Consider the following 22,224-nt stretch of genomic DNA (forward strand, 5'->3'; position numbering starts at 1 on the left):
CACGCCAACGGGAAAGGGGGCACTGCAATGGAAAAGGGAAGGCTAAGTGTGGCCTGTTATATGGAGTGCCATGTGGCGCTCATTATATTAAATGGAGGGCTATGCGAGGTCCAATATAATAATTACAGGGCTACGTGGGGCCGTTTGTGTTAAATAGAGGGTTTTGTAGGGCTCTTTATATTATAGGTAGATCCATGTGGGGTCCATTATATTGAATGTTGGGCTATGTGGGGCCGGTTATATTAAATGAAGGGTTTTGCGGTTCCAATTATATTAAATGGAATGTTATGTAGGGCACATTTTAATAAATGGAGGGCTAATTGGGACCCCTTATATTGAATGGAGTGCTATGTGGCTGCCAATATATTATTAGAAAATCTATGTGGGGCCCATTACATTAAATGGAGGGGTAGGTAAGATCCATTATATTATATGTAAAGCTATGTCGTGCCCAATACATTAATTGTAGGGCTATGTGGGACCTACTATATTAAATTGAGTCAAACGGAGGTCCAGTATATTATACAAAAAGAGTCGCAAATACACCAGTTACCAGTGGACTGGTGTATCACGAAAACCTGCCGACTCAAGCAGTATGAGGACAAAGGAGAAAAGAGTGAGTAAAAAGAAGATGAATGAGGCATCCCTTTCAGAGATTGAAACTGAAATTGAGCAGCTTCAGATCCAGCTCAAGAGAGACTTAACTAGTGACGATCTGAAGAAACTAAATGACGACATTGACGCTGAATCCCAAAAGTGGGTCAAAGAAATTTATTCAAGTAAGACCAAAAATTACAACGTGATATACGGGATAAACAGACCTCGAGTGTTTATAGATGGAGGCTTCCATCTGAGACGTCACACTCTCTCATTTTAGGAACAGCAACTATTCCCGCTCACGTTCGGTATCAACAGCGTCATTGACGTCTACAGATGACCGTTTCCCTCTGGAACCATCAGGCTCTCATGCCAGACAACCCACCTACCCCCCACAAAGGGTCCAGACTAGACTCAACAGAAGGAAACAGACGACTCCATTCCAGGTTGGTGTATCCCAGGGGGGGGCTCCGTATCATTAACCTATCTACACATACTGTATACTATCTGCTGCACAGGTGGAAGTTCTTGGGAGAGGCCTATCATTTTCACCAATAAATGCCATTCTTTTTTTCACTGCTCTCAAGAGCCTCCACATGTTTGCCCGCAAACTGATTCTCCATAAACTCCATTCAAGGTTGCGTGGTGATGGAGACTCTATGAGCGCTGTGGAGGAAGAGGCCCTACAAAATTTAGAGGACTTCCTTTTGAAGCAGGGAACTCTTTCAACAGGTGGGTCATTACAATGCTTGTACCCTAAATCCACATGTTTCCCACCTTTGTCCCTCAGTCCGGCTGTGTAGATATTTGTGCGATTGGTCACGGAGGACCTTAGACGTCTCTCCACACGCCGGAGATTTGATAATTTGACACACTTCCAACATGTAGCCATTCAACAGTTGCAGTCTCTTCAAGACGTGTTCTTTAAACCGGCAGACAAGTGAGGGAACATAGTGGTATGGCCCTGTTCCAAATATGAAAAGGAGACACTTCGCCAATTACGGGGCTCAACATCTATACTAAATTATCTTTTAACCCAACAGCAACGTTCTCCGCAGTGCTCCAGGGGATCCTGGCTCATGCCTGTGAACAAGGAGTTATCAACAAGAAAACAGTGGAGGCTTTTACAATGCAGTTTCCAAAAACGGCTACCTTCTATCTCCTCCCCAAGATACACAAGGACGCTGTCAGCCCCCCGGGACGTCCGATTGTGCCTGGTTTGGGAGGCCTGTGCGAATTGATATGCAAATACATTGACAGACATCTCAGGCCCCTTGTTGAGTTTATCCACCATATATAAAGGACACAACGAACGTCCTTACTCGGGTTGATAGCGTCCTTGTGGAGGACGGCACTCTGATGGTGACGGCCAATGTTGAGAGCCTGTACACTTGTATCAGCCATGATCTGGGCCTGGAAGTGGTCCGCCTCTTCCTCGGAACCTCCGACCTGGACGGCCCATCGCTTGAATTTATCCTTGAGCTCCTTCACCTCGTCCTCTCACATAATTATTTTTTAATTAAAGATATGGTGTATCTCCAAAAGCGAGACACAGCCATGAGGGCGGCCTGCGCGCCCTCGTTCGCCAGCCTCTTCCTTGGGGCATGGGAGAGGGACCTCTTTGGTGATGAGGGCACGCGGGGCGTGGACCAGGTTGAGTCTTTGCTGAGATACATCGATGACATTTTATTTTTTTGGCGGGGGACGGTGAAGGAGCTTGATAATTTTATGGTGCGACTCATTTCTAACTCACTTGGGATCAAACTCACTTATACACATCATGCTAAATGCATTGATTTTCTTGACGTCACTCTGGAGGTGGATGCCCACTCCGCTATTCAGACTGACGTCTACCGCAAACCTATGGCAGTAAATGCTTTGAAACACTGAGTCCGCACATAATTCATCGAAGATTAGGGCAGTCCCGGTCGGACAGGATGAGGCGGATTTGCTCCACTGACTAAATTTGAGACACAAGCCGCAGATCTGGCTGATCGTTTTAGGAATCGATATAGTAACAGGAGCATCGACCGTGGCTATCGGATGGCACGGGGAACTCCCTGTAACCAGTTATTGTACCCAGCCTGTTCGGGGGAGGCGGTGAAAGAACAAGAAGGTACCCGCTATATTTCTACCTTCAATCACGAATGGGACTCTATTCGGACGATTTTGACTAAACATTGGGGTATGCTTGGCATGGAGCCCTCCCTGCGAAGCCACCTTGGTAATCCCTCACTGATGAAGGCTCGGCGGGCCAAAAACTTGGGAGATCTCTTGGTGTCCACCAACTATGTTCCATCTCCATCAAACTCATTTCGAACCCACAGTGGTTTGCTTTCCCTGTGGCCACTGTCTTGCCTGCGCCAATTTCTTCCGAAGTGCATCCTTTGCATCATCTGACGGCTCTCTTGTATTACGAATTACATCTCGTGTGGTACCACCAATGTCGTCTATCATGCAACTTGTGGCTGCGGCCTGATAGACGGCGGATGATCCCGGGATCTCAACACATTACTACGCCACGTCCGGGCCGTACATAATTTGGACCCAAGGACATTGAAGGTGCATGGAATAGATGTGTTACATCTTGGCTCCCGGGGAGGCAATGCCGCAAAACTTCTGGCCCATAAAGAGGCCAGATGCATTCTTACTCTGGACTCCGCGGGGCCTAAATGAAGCTCTAAGCTTCGCACCCTTTTTATAAGCAAGGTCTCCTGAATGTATATACAGTACAGACCAAAAGTTTGGACACACCTTCTCATTTATCGATTTTTCTGTATTTTCATGACTATGAAAAATGTACATTCACACTGAAGGCTTCAAAACTATGAATTAACACATGTAGAATTACATAGTTAACAAAAAAGTGTGAAACAACTGAAAACATGTCTTATATTCTAGGTTCTTCAAAGTAGCCACCTTTTGCTTTGATGACTGCTTTTCACACTCTTGGCATTCTCTTGATGAGCTTCAAGAGGTAGTCACCGGAAATGGTCTTCCAACAATCTTGAAGGAGTTCCCAGAGATGCTTAGCACTTGTTGGCCCTTTTGCCTTCACTCTGCTGTCAAGCTCACCCCAAACCGTCTCGATTGGGTTCAGGTCTGGTGACTTTGGAGGCTCGGTCATCTGGCGTAACACCCCATCACTCTCCTTCTTGGTCAAATAGCCCTTACACATTCTGGAGGTGTGTTTGGGGTCATTGTCCTGTTGAAAAATGATGGTCCAACTAAACGCAAACCGGATGGATTAGCATGCCGCTGCAAGATGCTGTGGTAGCCATGCTGGTTCAGTATGCCTTCAATCTTGAATAAATCCCCAACAGTGTCACCAGCAAAGCACCCCCACACCATCACACCTCCTCCTCCATGCTTCACGGTGGGAACCAGGCATGTAGAGTCCATCCGCTCACCTTTTCTGCATCCCACAAAGACATGGTGGTTGGAACCAAAGATCTCAAATTTGGACTCATCAGACCAAAGAACAGATTTCCACTGGTCTAATGTCCATTCCTTGTGTTCTTTAGGCCAAACAAGTCTCTTCTGCTTGTTGCCTGTCCTTAGCAGTGGTTTCCTAGCAGCTATGTTACCATGAAGGCCTGCTGCACAAAGTCTCCTCTTAACAGTTGTTGTAGAGATGTGTCTGCTGCTAGAACTCTGTGTGGCATTGACCTGGTCTCTAATCTGAGCTGCTGTTAACCTGCGATTTCTGAGGCTGGTGACTCGGATAGACTTATCCTCAGAAGCAGAGGTGAATCTTGGTCTTCCTTTCTTGGGGCGGTCCTTATGTGAGCCAGTTGCTTTGTAGCGCTTGATGGTTTTTGCAACTGCACTTGGGGACACTTTCAAAGTTTGCCCAATTTTGCAGACTGACTGACCTTCATTTCTTAAAGTAATGATGGCCACTCTTAGTTTTTCTTTACTTAGCTGCTTTTTTCTTGCCATAATACAAATTCTAACAGTCTATTCAGTGGGACTATGAGCTGTGTATCCACCTGACTTCTGCACAACACAACTGATGGTCCCAACCCCATTTATAAGGCAAGAAATCCCACTTAATAAACCTTACAGGGCACACCTGTGAAGTGAAAACCATTTCCGGTGACTACCTCTTGAAGCTCATCAAGAGAATGCCAAGAGTGTGCAAAGCAGTCATTAAAGCAAAAGGTGGCTACTTTGAAGAACCTATAATGTAAGATATATTTTCTGTTTCACACTTTTTTGCCTGGGCATGCTCCTGATGAAGTTGTGGATGGTCTCCTGTGAGATCTCCTCCCAGACCTGGACTAAAGCATCCGCCAACTCCTGGACAGTCTGTGGTGCAATGTGACGTTGGTGGATGGAGCGAGACATGATGTCCTAGATGTGCTCAATCGGATTCAGGTCTGGGGAACGGGCGGGCCAGTCCATAGCTTCAATGCCTTCATCTTGCAGGAACTGCTGGCACACTCCAGCCACATGAGGTCTGGCATTGTCCTGCATTAGGAGGAACCCAGGGCCAACCGCACCAGCATATGGTCTCTCAAGGGGTCTGAGGATCTCATCTCAGTACCTAATGGCAGTCAGGCTACCTCTGGCGAGCACATGCAGGGCTGTGCGGCCCTCCAAAGAAATGCCACCCCACACCATTACTGACCCACTGCCAAACCGGTCATGCTGAAGGATGTTGCAGGCAGCAGATCGCTCTCCACGGCGTCTCCAGACTGTCACGTCTGTCACATGTGCTTAGTGTGAACCTGTTTTCATCTGTGAAGAGCACAGGGCTGTGGCAAATGCCAAGCGTCCTGCACGGTGTTTGGCTGTGAGCACAACCCCCATCTGTGGACGTCGGGCCCTCATACCCCCCTCATGGAGTCGGTTTCTAACTGTTTGTGCAGACACATGCATATTTGTGGCCTGCTGGAGGTCATTTTGTAGGGCTCCCCCTCCACGTCTCCTGGTGTACTGGCCTGTCTCCTGGTAGCGCCTCCAGCCTCTGGACACTACGCTGACAGACCTCAAAATTTCTTGCCACAGCTCGCATTGATGTGCCATCCTGGATGAGCTGCACTACCTGAGCAACTTCTGTGGGTTGTAGAGTCCGTCTCATGCTTCCACGAGTGTGAAAGCACAACCAACATTCAAAAGTGACCAAAACATCAGCCAGAAAGCATTGGTACTGAGATGTGGTCTGTGGTCCCCACCTGCAGAACCACTACTTTATTGAGGGTGTCTTGATAATTGCCAATAATTTCCATCTATTGTCTATTCCATTTGCACAACAGCATGTGAAATTGATTGTCAATCAGTGCTGCTTCCTAAGTGGACAGTTTGATTTCACAGAAGTTTGATTTAGTTGGAGTTATATTCTGTTGTTTAAGTGTTCCCTTTATTTTTTGAGCAGTGTATATACATACATACATACACACAAACACTGTGGGGGAAGCGGCGCAGGAGCTGACACAGGAGGCAGAAGATGGCTGCTGCAACTCCTGCGTGTGCCTGTTGCTAAAGAAAATGAATATTCACTGCTCCCGACGCCCATGGGAGTGAGGAGCACTGAATATTCATTCTCCTTACTAGCGGGCACACAGAGAAAAGAGAGGCGTCGCAGCAACGCTCCTCCCGATCAGGTAAGTATGGCGCCAAAGATCGGGGTATGCATTCAGTGTCTACGCATACCGCGATCTCCGGCTCCATACACACTCCTCTTAGCTGTAACACCTACATGCGTTCTTCTGTCTGGAGCCAGACTGCACAGATGTGTCGTGCTTGCGCAGTCTATAAAAGCTTGAGACAGAGGTAAGCATCTCTAGTTATATTATAGATGGAGATTTTTGTGGGACCCATTATATTAATTACAGGGCTACATGGGGCCCATTGTATTAAATGAAGGGTTTTGTGGGTCACATTATATTAAATGGAAGGCTATGTAGGTAGGGCACATTATAATAAATGGAGGGCTATATGGGACCCCTTATATTGAATGGAGGGCTATGTGGGTTCCAATATATTATAAGAAAATCCATGTGGGGCTCATAACATTAAATGGAGGGTTATATTTGGCCCATTATTTTATTTGTAAAGCTATGTGATGCCCATTACATTAATTGAAGGGGTATGTCAGATCCATTATATTAATTTGAGGGCTATGTGGTATCCATTACATTAATTGGAGGGCTATGTGAGGCCCATTATATTAAACTAGCTATTGAACCCGTTCTACGCCTGTGTGGCAAGCATTTTTATTGGTATATAGTCTCCCATGCTGGTATGTGCTACCCCCCTCCTGGTATTTGTGCTGCCCCCATCCTGTCCTGGTATGCATGGCACCCCTCACCCCTATCCTGGTATGCATGGCACCCCTCACCCCTATCCTGGTATGCATGGCACCCCTCACCCCTAACCTGGTATGCATGGCACCCCTCACCTCCAATCCTGGTATGCATGGCACCCCTCACCCCCAATCCTGGTATGCATGGCACCCTTCACCCCCAATCCTGGTATGCATGGCACCCCTCACCCCCCAATCCTGGTATGCGTGGCCCCCTCATCCCAATCCTGGTGTGTGTGATACTCCTCATCCCTATCCAGGTATGTGTGGTACTCCTCATCCTATCCTGGTATGTATGGTACCCCATCCCTCATCCCTATCCTGGTATGTATGGTGTTCCTCATCCTGGTATGCATGGCACCCCTCATCCCCAATCCTGGTATGCATGGCACCCCTCATCCCCAATCCCGGTATGCATGGCACCCCTCATCCCCAATCCCGGTATGCATGACACCCCTCATCCCCAATCCCAGTATGCATGTCCCCCCTCATCCCCAATCCCGGTATGAATGGCCCCCCTCATCCCCAATCCCGGTATGCATGGCTCCTTCATCCCCAATCCCGGTATGCATGGCACCCCTCATCCCCAATCCCGGTATGCATGGCACCCCTCATCCCCAATCCCAGTATGCATGGCACCCCTCATCCCCAATCCCGGTATGCATGGCAACCCTCATCCCCAATCCCGGTATGCATGGCACCCCTCATCCCCAATTCCGGTATGCATGGCACCCCTCATCCCCAATCTGGGTATGCATGGCACCCCTCATCCCCAATCCTGGTATGCATGGCTCTCTCATCCCCAACCCTGGTATGCATGGCTCTCCTCATCCCCAACCCTGGTATGCATGGCTCTCCTCATCCCCAATCCTGGTATACATGGCACTCCACATCCCCATCCTGGTGTACATGGTACCTCTCATCCCTATCCTGGTATGTATGGTACCCCTCATCCTTGTATGCATGGCACCCCATCCCTCATCCTGGTATGCATGGCACCCCTTATCCCTATTCTGGTATGCATGGCACCCCTCACCCCCCCAATCCTGATATGCATGGCACCACTCTCCCCCCAATCCTGGTATGCATGGTCCCCTCACCCCCCAATCCTGGTATGCATGGTCCCCTCACCCCCCAATACTGGTATGCATGGTCCCCTCACCCCCAATCCTGGTATGCATGGTACCCCTCCTCCTGGTATGCATGGTCCCCTCATCCCCCAATCCTGATATGCATGGTCCCCTCACCCCCCCCAATATTGATATGCATGGTCCCGTCACCCCCCAATCCTGGTATGCATGGCACCCCATCATCCCCTAATCCTGGTATGCATGGTCCCCTCACCCCCCAATCCTGGTATGCATGGTCCCCTCACCCCCCAATCCTGGTATGCATGGTCCCCTCACCCCCCAATCCTGGTATGCATGGTCCCCTCACCCCCCAATCCTGGTATACATGGTACCCCTCATCCTGGTATGCATGGTCCCCCCAGATCCCTATCCTGGTATGCATGGTCCCCTCACCCCTCAATCCTGGTATGCATGGTCCCGTCACCCCCTCAATCCTGGTATGCATGGTCCCCTCATCCTGGTATGCATGGTCCCCCCAGATCCCTATCCTGGTATGCATGGTCCCCTCACCCCCCAATCCTGGTATGCATGGTCCCCTCATCCCACAATCCTGGTATGTGTGGCCCCCTCATGCCTTTCATGCTGTACACACATACAAAAAAATAAACACTTTATACTCACCTTTCTTCCCTGTGCTACAGCGCTGCGGTGTCCTGTTCTGTCGGATGCCGGGGAAGGAGTGCGGCGCCGGAGCACCACACTGTCCGGTGCCATTTTGCTGAAGACGTAAAATGGCGCCGGATAGCACTATGCGCATGTGCCGATCCGATGCCTTCACTCCGCCCCTGGTCTCCGGCAAAGAGAGACGCCGCGGAATCGCTCCTCCCGGTCAGGTAAGTATGTAAGTATGGCGCCGGAGATCGTGGTATGCGCTCAGTGTCTACGCATACCGCGAACTCCAGCGCCATACACTCCTCTTACCTGTAACGGATGGATGCCTACTTCTTTCTGGAGCCAGACTGCGCGTCGCGCATGCGCAGTCTATAAAGGCTTCAGACAGAGACACGCATCCCCGGTTATATTATAGATGAAAGGGTATATGGGGCCGTTATATTAAATTTAGTGTCATGCGGGGCCCTTTATATTAAATGGAGAGCTATGTGGTACCCATTATATTATGTAGAGGGCTATATGTGACCCCTTATATTAAACGGAGGGCTATGTTGGATTCAGTATATTAAATGGAGGGCTATATGGGGCCCATTATATTAAATGGAGGGCTATATGGGGTCCATATAATAAATTGAGAGCTATGTGGTGCACATTATATTAAATGAAGGGTTTTGTGGGGCCCATGTTATATGTAAAGCTATGTGGTGCCCATTATAATAAGTAGAAAGCTATAAAGGTCATATTATATTAAATGGAGTTCTTTGTGGGACCCATTATATTACTTGCAGGGCTACATGGGGCCCACTGTATTAAATGGAGGGTTTTGAAGATCTCTTTATATTATATGAAAAGCTATGAGGGGCCTATTATATTGAATGTTTGGCTATGTGGGACCTATTTTAGTAAATTGAGGGCTATGTGCGCCCCCATCCTGTTATATGCTACCTCCATCCTGCGACTTGATCAGTTAACAGCTTTGACGTATACATTTTTGCCAGAACTCTACTTTTCAAAAAATTGTTTCATAATGAAGATATACAGAAGCATTTTCCAATGCCAGAGGAACAGGAGACTTTGAGAGTTTTGGAGGGATTGGCGGCTGAACACAATATACCTTCTTTAGGTAAGGTTCCAATATCCATACGACCAAAATCAAAAAATTTTCCACCATTGTCACTATGTCCCAACGTTGACATCTTTGTTCAGCTGGTTTCTGAGGATTTATATAGCATACCTATCAATGTACACAATGATAACCTTAGAATGTCTGAACACATCGGTTTGAAACGTCTTAAAGCAATAAAAGACGTTATATTCAAACCAGCTGACACGAGTGGCAACGTTGTGGTGTGGCCAACTAAAATGTATGAGGCAGAGGCAAATAAAATGCTTAAAGACCATCAGTGTTACAAAAAACTGACGTTCAATCCCTTATTATCTTTCAAGGATCAACTCAACAAAATCCTTTTAGCTGGGATAGAGAGAGGCATTATCACCAGGGAATTGTATGACACATTATTGGTGAAGGATCCATCTGTTTCAACGCTGTACTTGTTACGGAAGGTCCATAAAGATATGAAGACCCCTCTGGGTAGACCCATAATTGCTGGTATTGGAGGACTCACACAGAGATCAGTAAGTATGTGGATTATTTCTTAAACCTTTGGTGGAAACAATTCCCTCCTATCTACGTGATACATCTGATCTACAAAAAATTGACTCCACTCACATTGACAAGGATATGCTTCTTGTTACTTGTGATGTGTAGTCATTAAATACGAGTATCCGCCATGGTGATGGACTGAGAGCCGTTGCCCATTTCCATTCCATGTCTCAATTTACCTTTGATGAGAGAGACTTCATTCTAACACTGTTGGAGTTTGTACTCACCAAAAACTTTTTTGTCTTCAATGGGTCCTTCTTCCTGCAGCTCCAGTGAACAGCAATGGGGGCAGCCTGTGTGCCCTCTTATGCTAACTTGTTCCTGGGGCTGTGGGAGAGGGAGCTCTTCTCATCACATTGATGATCATCAATGGACCGGGTCATTTTTTGGACCCGGTACATTGATGATGTATTTTTGATCTGGCGAGGTACATCTGTAGAACTACTCAGTTTTTTTCAAGAACTGAATTCTAATGAACTTCATATCAGACTGACGTATAAATTCAATTATCAAAAGATTGATTTCTTGGATGTGACTATTAAAAGGGGTGAATCTGTCATTTTACAGTCTGATGTCTATCGGAAAGAGACAGCCGTCAATGCTGTCTTGCACGCCTCTTCTTCACATCCAAGACGTGTGGTTAGATCAGTTCCAATTAGTCAGTTTCTTAGAATCAGACAGATTTGTTCTATCATTGAAGACTTAGAAATGAGAGCAGAGGAAATGAAAGGGAGGTTTCTGGATAGAGGGTACAGTAAGAGAAGCATTAAGTACACCTACAATCGAGCGAAAAATGCTGCTCGTCAACAATTAATCTGTCCTAAGAGACAATCGGTGCAAGCCAATCCTGTGAGAATGGTGACTCAATACCATTCTCAATGGCAGAGGATGTATGACATTTTTAAAAAACATTGGCTCATCCTATTGGCTGATCGCACCCTTAAACAATAACTCCCTGCAAATCCATCTATCACTGCACGTAGATCTTTAAATTTACAGGACCATTTGGTTCGGAGCTATTATACACCGACTAATCAGTCACGGATTACGGATATAAAACCAACCGATAAGAAGAGGAATTGGGGCTACACTCCATGTGGCTCCTGTATAACTTGCCTTAATATTGAAAAGGCTAAGAAGTTTCTCTCTTCGACTGGAAAGGAGTTTGATATAACATACCCTAATACCTGTACAACACGTAACGTAATATATCATGCTTCGTGTCCCTGCTCCTTAATATATATAGGCATGACAACTAGGATGCTCAAAATTTGAGCGAGAGAACTTGTCCAGGACATCATGGCAGCTGCTACAGAAGACAATTTAGATCTATTAAAGACAATACCTAAACATTTTAAGCTCCATCACGCTTGTGATCCTTCGGGTTAAGGGGATAGACCACATATATTTGAACCTGCGTGGTGCCAATACCAGCCGACTCCTGGCCCAAAAAGAATCAAGATGGATCTGGACTTTGAAAACGTTACATCCCCATGGCCTTAATGAGGCCTTGACTTTTACTCCATTTCTCTAATCTCCCTCCCCTTTTTCCCCTCCAGACGTATTTTTGGCATCATGTTTTTATAATGTTTTAAACTAAAATTATTTTTAATTGTGTTTGTTGCTACAATCCTAATAATGTCCCATTTATCATCTTTTAGTATATACTTACCGTACCTTGATGTTGGCCCTTGCTTCTATCCATATTGAAGAGGATGTGGATGCCTCCTGGCATCATTTTGAAGAGGAGAAATAAGAGAATAGGATGAGAAGGCACCACTAGACAAGATGTGGACAATTAGGCTTTAACAGCCTATATCTACTACATCTGGACATCAATTTGTTTCATGTGGATATATACTATGTTCTTATTATATGCATATAACCAATGTTATTGACTTGTCCAACTTCATTTTAAATGACCTGCAGGTCCATTTTTCTGTATCTCTTTCAGCTTTATCCATACCCTTAATAGCTTTTGGATCCGGGTATTTGCTACAATGTCTTTTTCTCTTTCTGGGGCATTTTCCTTCTTTATCCTTATTGGGGTTACCTCCATGACATCAGGGCATGGCTCATATCACTGGCATCATTGGTACCATGTTGCCACCTGTGTTGAATTCATGTCCTTGATGCCCCGGGGGGTGCCCAATCTCCAACTTGGGATTCCCTTCCCTTTTTTGTTTCTTTCTTATCTGGTTCTCCCTGACCTATATCTTAAGATAGTATAAATTGTATAAGTTAAGATTGCATAAAACCTTTTTTGTTGATTCTTTACCATACAGGTCGTCACTGGACATACATATTTTTATGTCCAGGCTTTAAACCTCTTCTGTCCTACCTAGATATCTATATATTCTCCATGTTTGGTAAAAGTTAATACTATATATTCTCCATGTCTGGTAAAAGTTAATACTAATTAGTACCCTGTTGTGCTACATGTCTGGGTTTACCTCTCTCTGAGCTGTTCTCTATTTTGACCTTTTGTGACAGGTTTTCGTATACCTAATTGTGACTTTCCATCTATGCGCGTGCCTTCCTCCCGTTCTCCCCCTACATCACTATTTGCGATTATGGGGGGCGTGCCTTTGAGCAACTGCTCCTCCGCTCATGTGACTTTTAGTGGGCGTGGCTTTAGGCTTCATACTCAGTTAGTCTGTCTTTGCGTTCATGTGACCCTCCGTGTGCGTGGCTTTTGACTGCACGTTTACTCTTACTTTCTCTCCGCTCATGTGACCTCAGTGGGCGTGGTGTTGGGTTGCACGCCTATTCTGATACACTAGGGAGGCGGCGTTCTTGCATTGACGTCGGCACAGGTCTGTCCTATCCTTAGCGCTGACTCGTTCCTCATAAATACTCTTTATTTTATGGTTGCTGCTATTGGTACCTTATGTTTATTTATGGGACACACACTGCTTATGATGCCACACCCCCGGAAGAAGGCACACGCCAAAACGCACATTGGGGCTGGCACTACTATTTGTAAGTACTCTTCCTGTACCACTACTTTTGGTTCATCAATCTCTTTAGTGGGGACCATATATGGCTAATACTTTATGGACAGTTTGATTGTTGACATGCACAATGTACTTTAATTTGTTTGGTAAATATGTTAGCTATTCTTGTATGGTTACTGCACCTGTATACAGTTGTGCTCAAAAGTTTACATACCCCGGCAGAATTTTTCCTTCTTTGGCCTTGTTTCCGAGAATATGAATGATAACAAAAAAACTTTTTGCCCACTCATGGTTATTGGTTGGGTGAAGCCATTTATTGTCAAACTACTGTGTTTTCTCTTTTTAAATCTTAATGACAACCGAAAACACAGTAGTTTGACAATAAATGGCTTCACCCAACCAATAACCATGAGTGGAGAAAAAGTTTTTTTGTTATCCATTTTGGGTCCATATAGTCATATATAGGTGAAAAAATGGGAAAAGATGTGCTCCGGAGGCACGTCATCGGGAAAAGGTGTGCTCCAGTGGCACGTCAACTGGAAAGGGTGTGCTCCGGTGGCAATCCAACAAGAAAGGGTGTGCTCCAGTGGCACTCCAATGGGAAAGGGTGTTCTCCGGTGGCACTGCAATGACAAAGGGAAGGCTATTTGTGTTATATGAAATGCCATGTGAGGCTCATTATATTAAATGGAGGGCTATGCAGGGTCCATTATAATAATTGCAGGGCTTTGTGGGGCCCATTGTATTAAATGGAGGGTTTTGTAGGGCTTTTTATATTATAGCTAAATCTATGTAGGGTCCATTATATTGAATGTTGGGATATGTGGGGCCGATTATATTAAATTTAAGGGTTTTGTCGTTCCAAATATATATTAACCCTAGAATGCGTGACGTCTGAAATATACACTTTCACGTAACCCGGGCCTTTTAGGCTCTTGTACAAATCATATGGAGGAACTCAAATAAATAACTTTTACACGTTTATTTCAAAATTGCAAAGTAAGATATGAAAAATGCACAACATTGTAATTATAATTGTTTGCAGAAAACACCAAAAAAATAAGTACATGGGCCTAAAAGGCCCGGGTTACGCATTCTATGTGATTAATCCTTTTTATCATGTAACGATTTTTTTTCAAATTTCAAAGACATGAAAAACACACTAACATGGGTATATAAATGTTGAAGTAAACTAGCTGCAGCTACTTTTCTTTTCCAACTTTTCCTTTTTGAATTTTATTGATCTTCCGCACAAGTTACATGTTATCTTTTGTGAAGAATGTTCTTTACAGATATTTTCTCCACAAATGATATAGTAACACTCAGTTTTCCTGTCTTTCTTTGTTGGAGAAATAAAACCACGCTTTTGTTTTCTTTCTCCTGGCTCTGGAATTGCCTGAAAATGGAATACGCCACACCATTTGATAGCTTTTCTAGTTTGCTTTGGCAAGCATTTTATGTTGCTTCGCTGCATCATGTGAGGCATTACAAGTTGATGGCAAAGGAACTTGAAGAATAGGCATCTACTGTCCTTCCTACTAGCATGGAAATGGGGATTAGTTTCAGTATAAATAATGTAGGAATTAAGGGTTAATACATCAAGCATATTTGAAAAAATTACTACAGACCAACATTTTGTTTGCCTCTGTCATGAATATTTTCCAACCATTTCACCCATTTTGTCCACACCTCCTTTAGTTTTATTATAGTTCAGGATGATTTCTGGTTTCTGTTTCCTGACAATACTGGAATCATGATGCATGGTGCTGAGTAATATAAAGGATTTTTCCTTCTTCACTTTGTAAGACACAATTGTTGCTTTGTTGCTGAAACCAAAGACACTATCATAAAGTGATTGCTGTGGAATGTGCTTCATCACCGAAGGAATATCTTGTCAATTTGGCTTCATAGTACGCTGTAAGACCTTTTTCATGCAAAAAAATTGCCCAGTTCAACATTAGTAAAGTAATTGTCCATTGCAGTGTTTCTACCAGAATTATAAATTGGTACAGCAAGTTTTTTTTACAATGTCTGAACCTAGGTCTTTCTACACTGGAGTGCCAAGTTCTTTGCCACAGTAGATAAGCCCATTCATCCCATAATAATTTGCAGAATCACACATCCAGAATATTTTTATTCCATACTTGGCTGGTTTACTAGGCATATATTGAATGAACTTGCAACGTCCTCTGTAGGCTACAAGTTGCTCATCCACTGTTACATTAGCACTAAGATTGTAGAGCTTGGTGCAATCCTTGATAAAAATATTCCAGATGTAACTGATAGGTGCTATTTGATCCATTTCCAACCTCGCAGGACGAGTTCGCTTATCATCAAATCGAAGGCTTCTCCGAATTTCCTCATATCTATCCACTGACATTGTTACTTTGTAGTGTGGATCAGAAAGTGGGTCCAGAAATATTTCTCTGATAGGAACATCACAAGGTTTTTTACACCCTGCCAGAAGTGTTAGTCCAATATAATTATTAATCCATGTCCATAAATGCAGAAAGGTGCACTAGACACTGCAATAACTTTATCTAGATATACAGTACAGACCAAAAGTTTGGACACACCTCATTTAAAGATTTTTCTGTATTTTCAGGACTATGAAAATTGTACATTCACACTGAAGGCATCAAAACTATGAATTAACACGTGGAATTATATACTTAACAAAAAAGTGTGAAACAACTGAAAATATGTCTCATATTCTAGGTTCTTCAAAGTAGCCACCTTTTGCTTTGATGACTGCTTTGCACACTCTTGGCATTCTCTTGATGAGCTTCAAGTGGTAGTCACCGGAAATGGTCTTCCAACAATCTTGAAGGAGTTCCCAGAGATGCTTAGCACTTGTTGGCCCTTTTGTTTTCACTCTGCGGTCCAGCTCACCCCAAACCATCTCGATTGGGTTCAGGTCTGGTGACTGTGGAGGCCAGGTCATCTGGCGTAGCACCCCATCACTCTCCTTTTTCAAATAGCCCTTACACAGCCTGGAGGTGTGTTTGGGGTCATTGTCCTGTTGAAAAATAAATGATGGTCCAACTAAACGCAAACCGGATGAAATAGCATGCCGCTGCAAGATGCTGTGGTAGCCATGCTAGTTCAGTATGCCTTCAATTTTGAATAAATCCCCAACAGTGTCACCAGCAAAGCACCCCCACACCATCACACCTCCTCCATGCTTCACGGTGGGAACCAGGCATGGTGGTTGGAACCAAAGATCTCAAATTTGGACTCATCAGACCAAAGCACAGATTTCTGACGCTGGTGACTCGGATAAACTTATCCTCAGAAGCAGAGGTGACTCTTGGTCTTCCTCTTCTGGGCCGTTCCTCATGTGAGCCAGTTTCTTTGTAGCCCTTGATGGTTTTTGCAACTGCACTTGGGGACACTTTCAAAGTTTTCCCAATTTTTCGGACTGACTGACCTTCATTTCTTAAAGTAATGATGGCCACTCGTTTTTCTTTACTTAGCTGCTTTTTTCTTGCCATAATACAAATTCTAACAGTCTATTCAGTAGGAGGACTATCAGCTGTGTATCCACCAGACTTTTGCACAACACAACTGATGGTCCCAACCCCATTTATAAGGCAAGAAATCCCACTTATTAAACCTGACGGCACACCTGTGAAGTGAAAACTATTTCCAATGACTACCACTTGAAGCTCATCAAGAGTGTGCAAAGCAGTCCTCAAAGCAAAAGGTGGCTACTTTGAAGAACCTAGAATATAAGACATATTTTCAGTTGTTTCACACTTTTTTGTTAAGTCTATAATTCCACATGTGTTAATTCATAGTTTTGATGCCTTCAGTGTGAATGTACAATTTTCATAGCCATGAAAATACAGAAAAATCATAAATGAGAAGGTGTGTCCAAACTTTTGGTCTGTACTGTATGTCTAAGCCCCTATCGTAAAGACACAACCCCGGAAGAAGCTTAATTGCGAAATGGCGTAGGAGAGGTGAAGCTGCCCCACATGGTTTATCTCTGGTCATAAGCCTAATCAGGTATTGATTTTTATACATCTCCTTTGCCTAGTGCTATAGTGGTTGGTGTGTCCATTTATTGATTACCTTATAGTCAGGTCATAGGGGTTTAATTATATAGCACTTTATATTTAATATTAACCCTATAGCTGGCATCTTTAGTCTTAAATAGGACATTTTTTGGCACCCCCAGCACTTTTACATTTGTGAGGCATCATTAATTATCCTCCTTTTTGTTGGAAATGGAGATATGAATCAGCTTACATTTCACTTCTCTAATGTGGAGGTCCCCTGTATTTTATATTGTGCATGTTTTTTTAATATAGGTGTTTCAATAAAATCATGTTTTTAAATTCTAACTAGAGTCTCTCTTATCCTGCTAGTGTTAATACATCTAGCTGGTTTAAGTGAATATTGTTAGTCCAATATAAGCAAACCATTCCTCTTTTGAGATATTTTGCCATGTTTTTTTTTCCAGAAGCAATGTCATGGCCTTATGATGCTGGGAAGGCGGAGTCAGCCCCCCTTCCAAGATCACATGGCCATTACATCATCACAGGTCTTTCAACACACAGCCATGATACACCCCCCTCCCCAGCAACCCTGACTACAATAACACAGTAACTTGAGACACAAACACTGATGAGTACAAGGCCCGGTATAGGCCCGGGTTCTATAAATATGGGGTTTCCCCAAAAACGCTTTCTTATACCAAAATGCCTATCACATAAAATTATATGTACAACTGGATATTACCAACAACGACATACTTGAGGAATACCTAGAGTTTCAAAATTTTAAAGTAATTTTGCAGAAAAAAGCAAAAAAGTAAGCTACCGGGCTTAACAGGCCCAGGATACACATTCTAGGGTTACATGGAATGCTATGTAGGGCACATTGTAATAAATGGAGAGCTATTTAGGACCCGTTTTTTTGAATGGAGGGCTATGTGGGTCCCAATATATTATAAGAAAATCTATGTGGAGCACGTTATATTAAATTGAGGGCTTGGTAGGACCCATTATATTATATGTAAAGCTGTGTGGTATTCATTACACTAATTGAAGGGCTATGTGGCACCTACTATGTTAAATTGACTGCTATGTGGTGCTCAATACATTAAATGGAGGGCTATGTGGGGCCCATTATATAAAATGAAAGGGTATATGGGGCTGTTATTAAATTTAGTGCCATGAGGGGCCCATTATATTATGTGGAGGCTTATATCTTTCCCCTTACACTAGATGGAACGCTATGTGGGTCCCGTGATATTATATGAATGGCCATGTGGCGCCCATTATATTAAATGGAAGACTATGTGGGGTCCATTATTTTAAATGGAGGGTTATGTGAGGTCCATTATATTAAATGGAGGACAATGCGGGTCCCATTATAATAAATAGAATGGTATGCAAATCCCATTATATTAAATGGAGTTCTTTGTGGGACCCATTATATTAATTGCAGGGCTACATGGGCCCCATTGTATGAAATAGTGGGTTTTGTAGGGCCCTTTATATTATATGTAAAGCTATGTAGTGCCCATTACATTAATTGAAGGGCTATGTTGGACCCACTGTATTCAATTGAGGGCTATGTGGTGCTCAATACATTAAATGGAGGGCTATGTGGGGCCCATTATATTAAATGAAAGGGTATATGGGGCCATTATTAAATTTAGTGCCATGGGCCCATTATGTTATGTGGAGGCCTATATGTCACCCCTTATATTAAATGGAAGGCCATGTGGCTCTCGTGATATTATATGGATGGCTATGTGGCGCCCATTATATTAAATGAAAGACCGTATGGGGTCTATTATTTTAAATAGATGGTTGTGTGGAGTCCACTATATTAAATGAAGGGCTATGCGGGTCCCAGTATACTAAATAGAATGCTATGTAGGTTCCATTATATTAAATGGAGTTCTTTGTGGAACCCATTATATTAATTGCAGGGCTATGTGGGGCCCATTGTATTAAATAAAGGGTTTTGTGGGTCACAGTATATTAAATGGAATGCTATGTAAGGAGCATTATAATAAATGGAGGGCTATGTGGGACCCCTTATGTTGAATGGAAGGCTATGTGGGTCCCAGTATATTATGAGAAAATGTGTAGCCCATAATATTAAATGGAGGGCTATGTTGGACTCATATTAAATGGAGGGCTGTGTTGTGCCCATTATAATAAATAGAAAGCTACAGTTGTGTTTAAAAGTTTACATGCCCCGGGAGAATTTTTGCTTCTTTGGCCTTGTTTCAGAGAATGAATGATAACAAAAAAACTTTTTCTACACTCATGGTTATTGGTTGGGTGAAGCCATTTATTTTCAAACTACTGTGTTTTCTCTTTTTAAATCTTAATGACAACCAAAAACATCCAAATGACCCTGATCAAAAGTTCACATACTCTGGTGATTTTGGCCAGAAAACGTGCACAGAATTTGACACAAATTCCTGTGACATGTTTGCTTGTAATCAGAGTGTGTGCATAAAAGCTGAGTGAGTTTCTGGGATCCAGACGTCTTTCAACCAGCCACTGACGTTTCTGGATTGTGAGTCATGGGGAAAGCAAAAGAATTGTCAATGTATCTATGGGAAAAGGTAGTTGAACTGTATAAGACAGGAAAGGGATACAAAAAGATATCCAAGGAGTTGATAATGCCAGTCAGCAGCATTCAAACTGTGATTAACATGGAAAATCAGGGGCTCTGTAAAAACCAATCTACAGTTAGGTAGACCAACAAACGTTACGGCCACAACTGCCAGGAAAATTGTTCTGGATGCAAAGAAAAACCCACAAATAACATCAGCTGAAAATCAGGACTCTCTGAAAACTAGTGATGTGGCTGTTTCAAGATGCACAATAAGGAGGCACTTGGAACAAAAATGGGCTGCATGGTCGAGTCGCCAGAAGAAAGCCATTACTGTGCAAATGCCACAAAGTAACTCGCCTATAATACGCCAAATAGCAGAGACAAGCCTTAAAACTTCTGGAACAAGGTAATTTGGAGTGATGAGACCAAAATTGAACTTTTTGGCCACAACTATAAACGTTACATTTGGAGGGAGGTCAACAAGGCCTATGATGAAAGGAACACCATTCCTACTGTAAAGCGCGGAGGTGGAAACTTGGTAAAAGTTAACCGGTTCCCGAACGCCCACTGTAGATAAACGTCGGCGCTTGCTGGGCTCTGTGCAGCGCCGACGTTTAAAAACCCCCAGGGTCCTGCAAGTGCTGTGATTCCGGTGCAGAGCGACAGCTCTGACAGGGGACATCATCGGGACCTGATTGGATCAGGTCCCAATGATGTTAACCCTTTGCTATCTTCTATATGCCACGATCTATAGTGATCGCGGCATATAGAAGATAGAGGAGAGGGGGTCGTCTTACTTACCTCTCCGACGACCCCTGATACCTTCCAGGACCTGCGTTGCTATGGCAGCTGGAGGTCACATGACCGCCTCCAGATCTGCCATATATGGTGTCCTCCCTGGCTCAGCCTGCAGCTGAAGCCTGGCAGGAGACTCTGCCTGTGAAACAGTCAGCGAAGATCTCATGTAATGTAATACATGTCTATTACATTACATGAGATCAGTGATCAGAAAAATAAAAAATTAATGTCCCATACAGGGACTAAGTAAAAATGTAAAAAAAATGTTTTTAAACTGTTAAAAAAAATCACAAAATAAATAAATAAAATATTAAACCAATAAATCCGTATATTTATGCAAAACCAAAAAAAGTACACATATTTTGTATCGCCGCGTCCGAAAGAACCCGATCTATAAAACTGTCACACTAACTCCTTCTGTGCACACCGTAATAATAATAAATAAAAAATGGAGCAAAAAACTATGCTTTTTCATCATATCGCCAAACAAAAAGTGGACAAAAATGCGATCAAAAAGCAAAATGGAAATAAAAATGGTACCGCTGAAAATGTCATCTTGTTCTGCAAAAAAAGCCGCCATACTGCTCCATCAGCCGAAAAATAAAAAAGTTATAGCGCTCAGAATAAAGCAATGCAAAAAAAATATTTTTTCTATAAAATTGTTTTATTGTGTAAAAGCGCCAAAACATAAAAAAAATATACAGTAAGTGTAGTATCGCTGTAAACGTACTGACCCGAAGAATAACGCTGCGTGATCACTTTTACCACACGCAGAACGGCATAAAAAAAACCTCAAAAAACAATTCCTGAATTTTTGGTTTTTGTTAATTTTACCTCCCAAAAAACGGAATAGAAAGCAATCAAAAAATGTCACGTACCCAAAAATGGTACCAATAAAAATGTCAACTCGTCCTGCAAAAAACAAGCCATCACATGACTCTGTCGGCCGAAATATGGAAAAATTATAGCTCTCAAAATATGGGATGCAAAAACTAGATTTTGCAGAAAAAAGCGTCTCTTAGTGTGTGATAGCTGTCAGTCATAAAAATCCGATATAAATCTGGTATCTCTGTAATCGCACCGACCCGAAGAATAAAGTAGTCTAATCAGTTATATCACACGAGGAACGGCGTAAAAAATAAATAAAACCAATTCTTCACCTGCTACTGATTTGTTTATTATATCTCCCAAAGATCGCAGTAAGGCTCTGCTCACATTTATCCTGCTCTGCGCTAAGCGCTTACACCAGAGTATCCGTGTAAATCTCTGAAATACGTGATTCAGACGGAACCCATGATGGAAGATTCCCTGTAATGAGGCAGATATAGGCCACTGTGGATGCTGTCTGGCTTGTTATCCCACGGTGTCATTTGTTTTAGGCGTGCATAAAAGTGTGGTTGGCCACAGTTTTGTGCACTTCTGAAAAAAAGAACACCGCTAAACAGAGGCCAGACGGAGTCCAGAGTAACTCTGCTGCCTCATTACAGTGAATGGATCCCGCAGGGGTTTCATCTGAATTACATCACTTGGAAATTTAGATGGAAACCCCGATGTAAGTGCTCAGCCTAG

This window comes from Phyllobates terribilis, unplaced genomic scaffold (genome assembly GCF_046119375.1).
Source record: "Phyllobates terribilis strain yellow unplaced genomic scaffold, ASM4611937v1 Scaffold_4__5_contigs__length_816908805, whole genome shotgun sequence".
Classification (NCBI taxonomy): Eukaryota; Metazoa; Chordata; class Amphibia; order Anura; family Dendrobatidae; genus Phyllobates; species Phyllobates terribilis.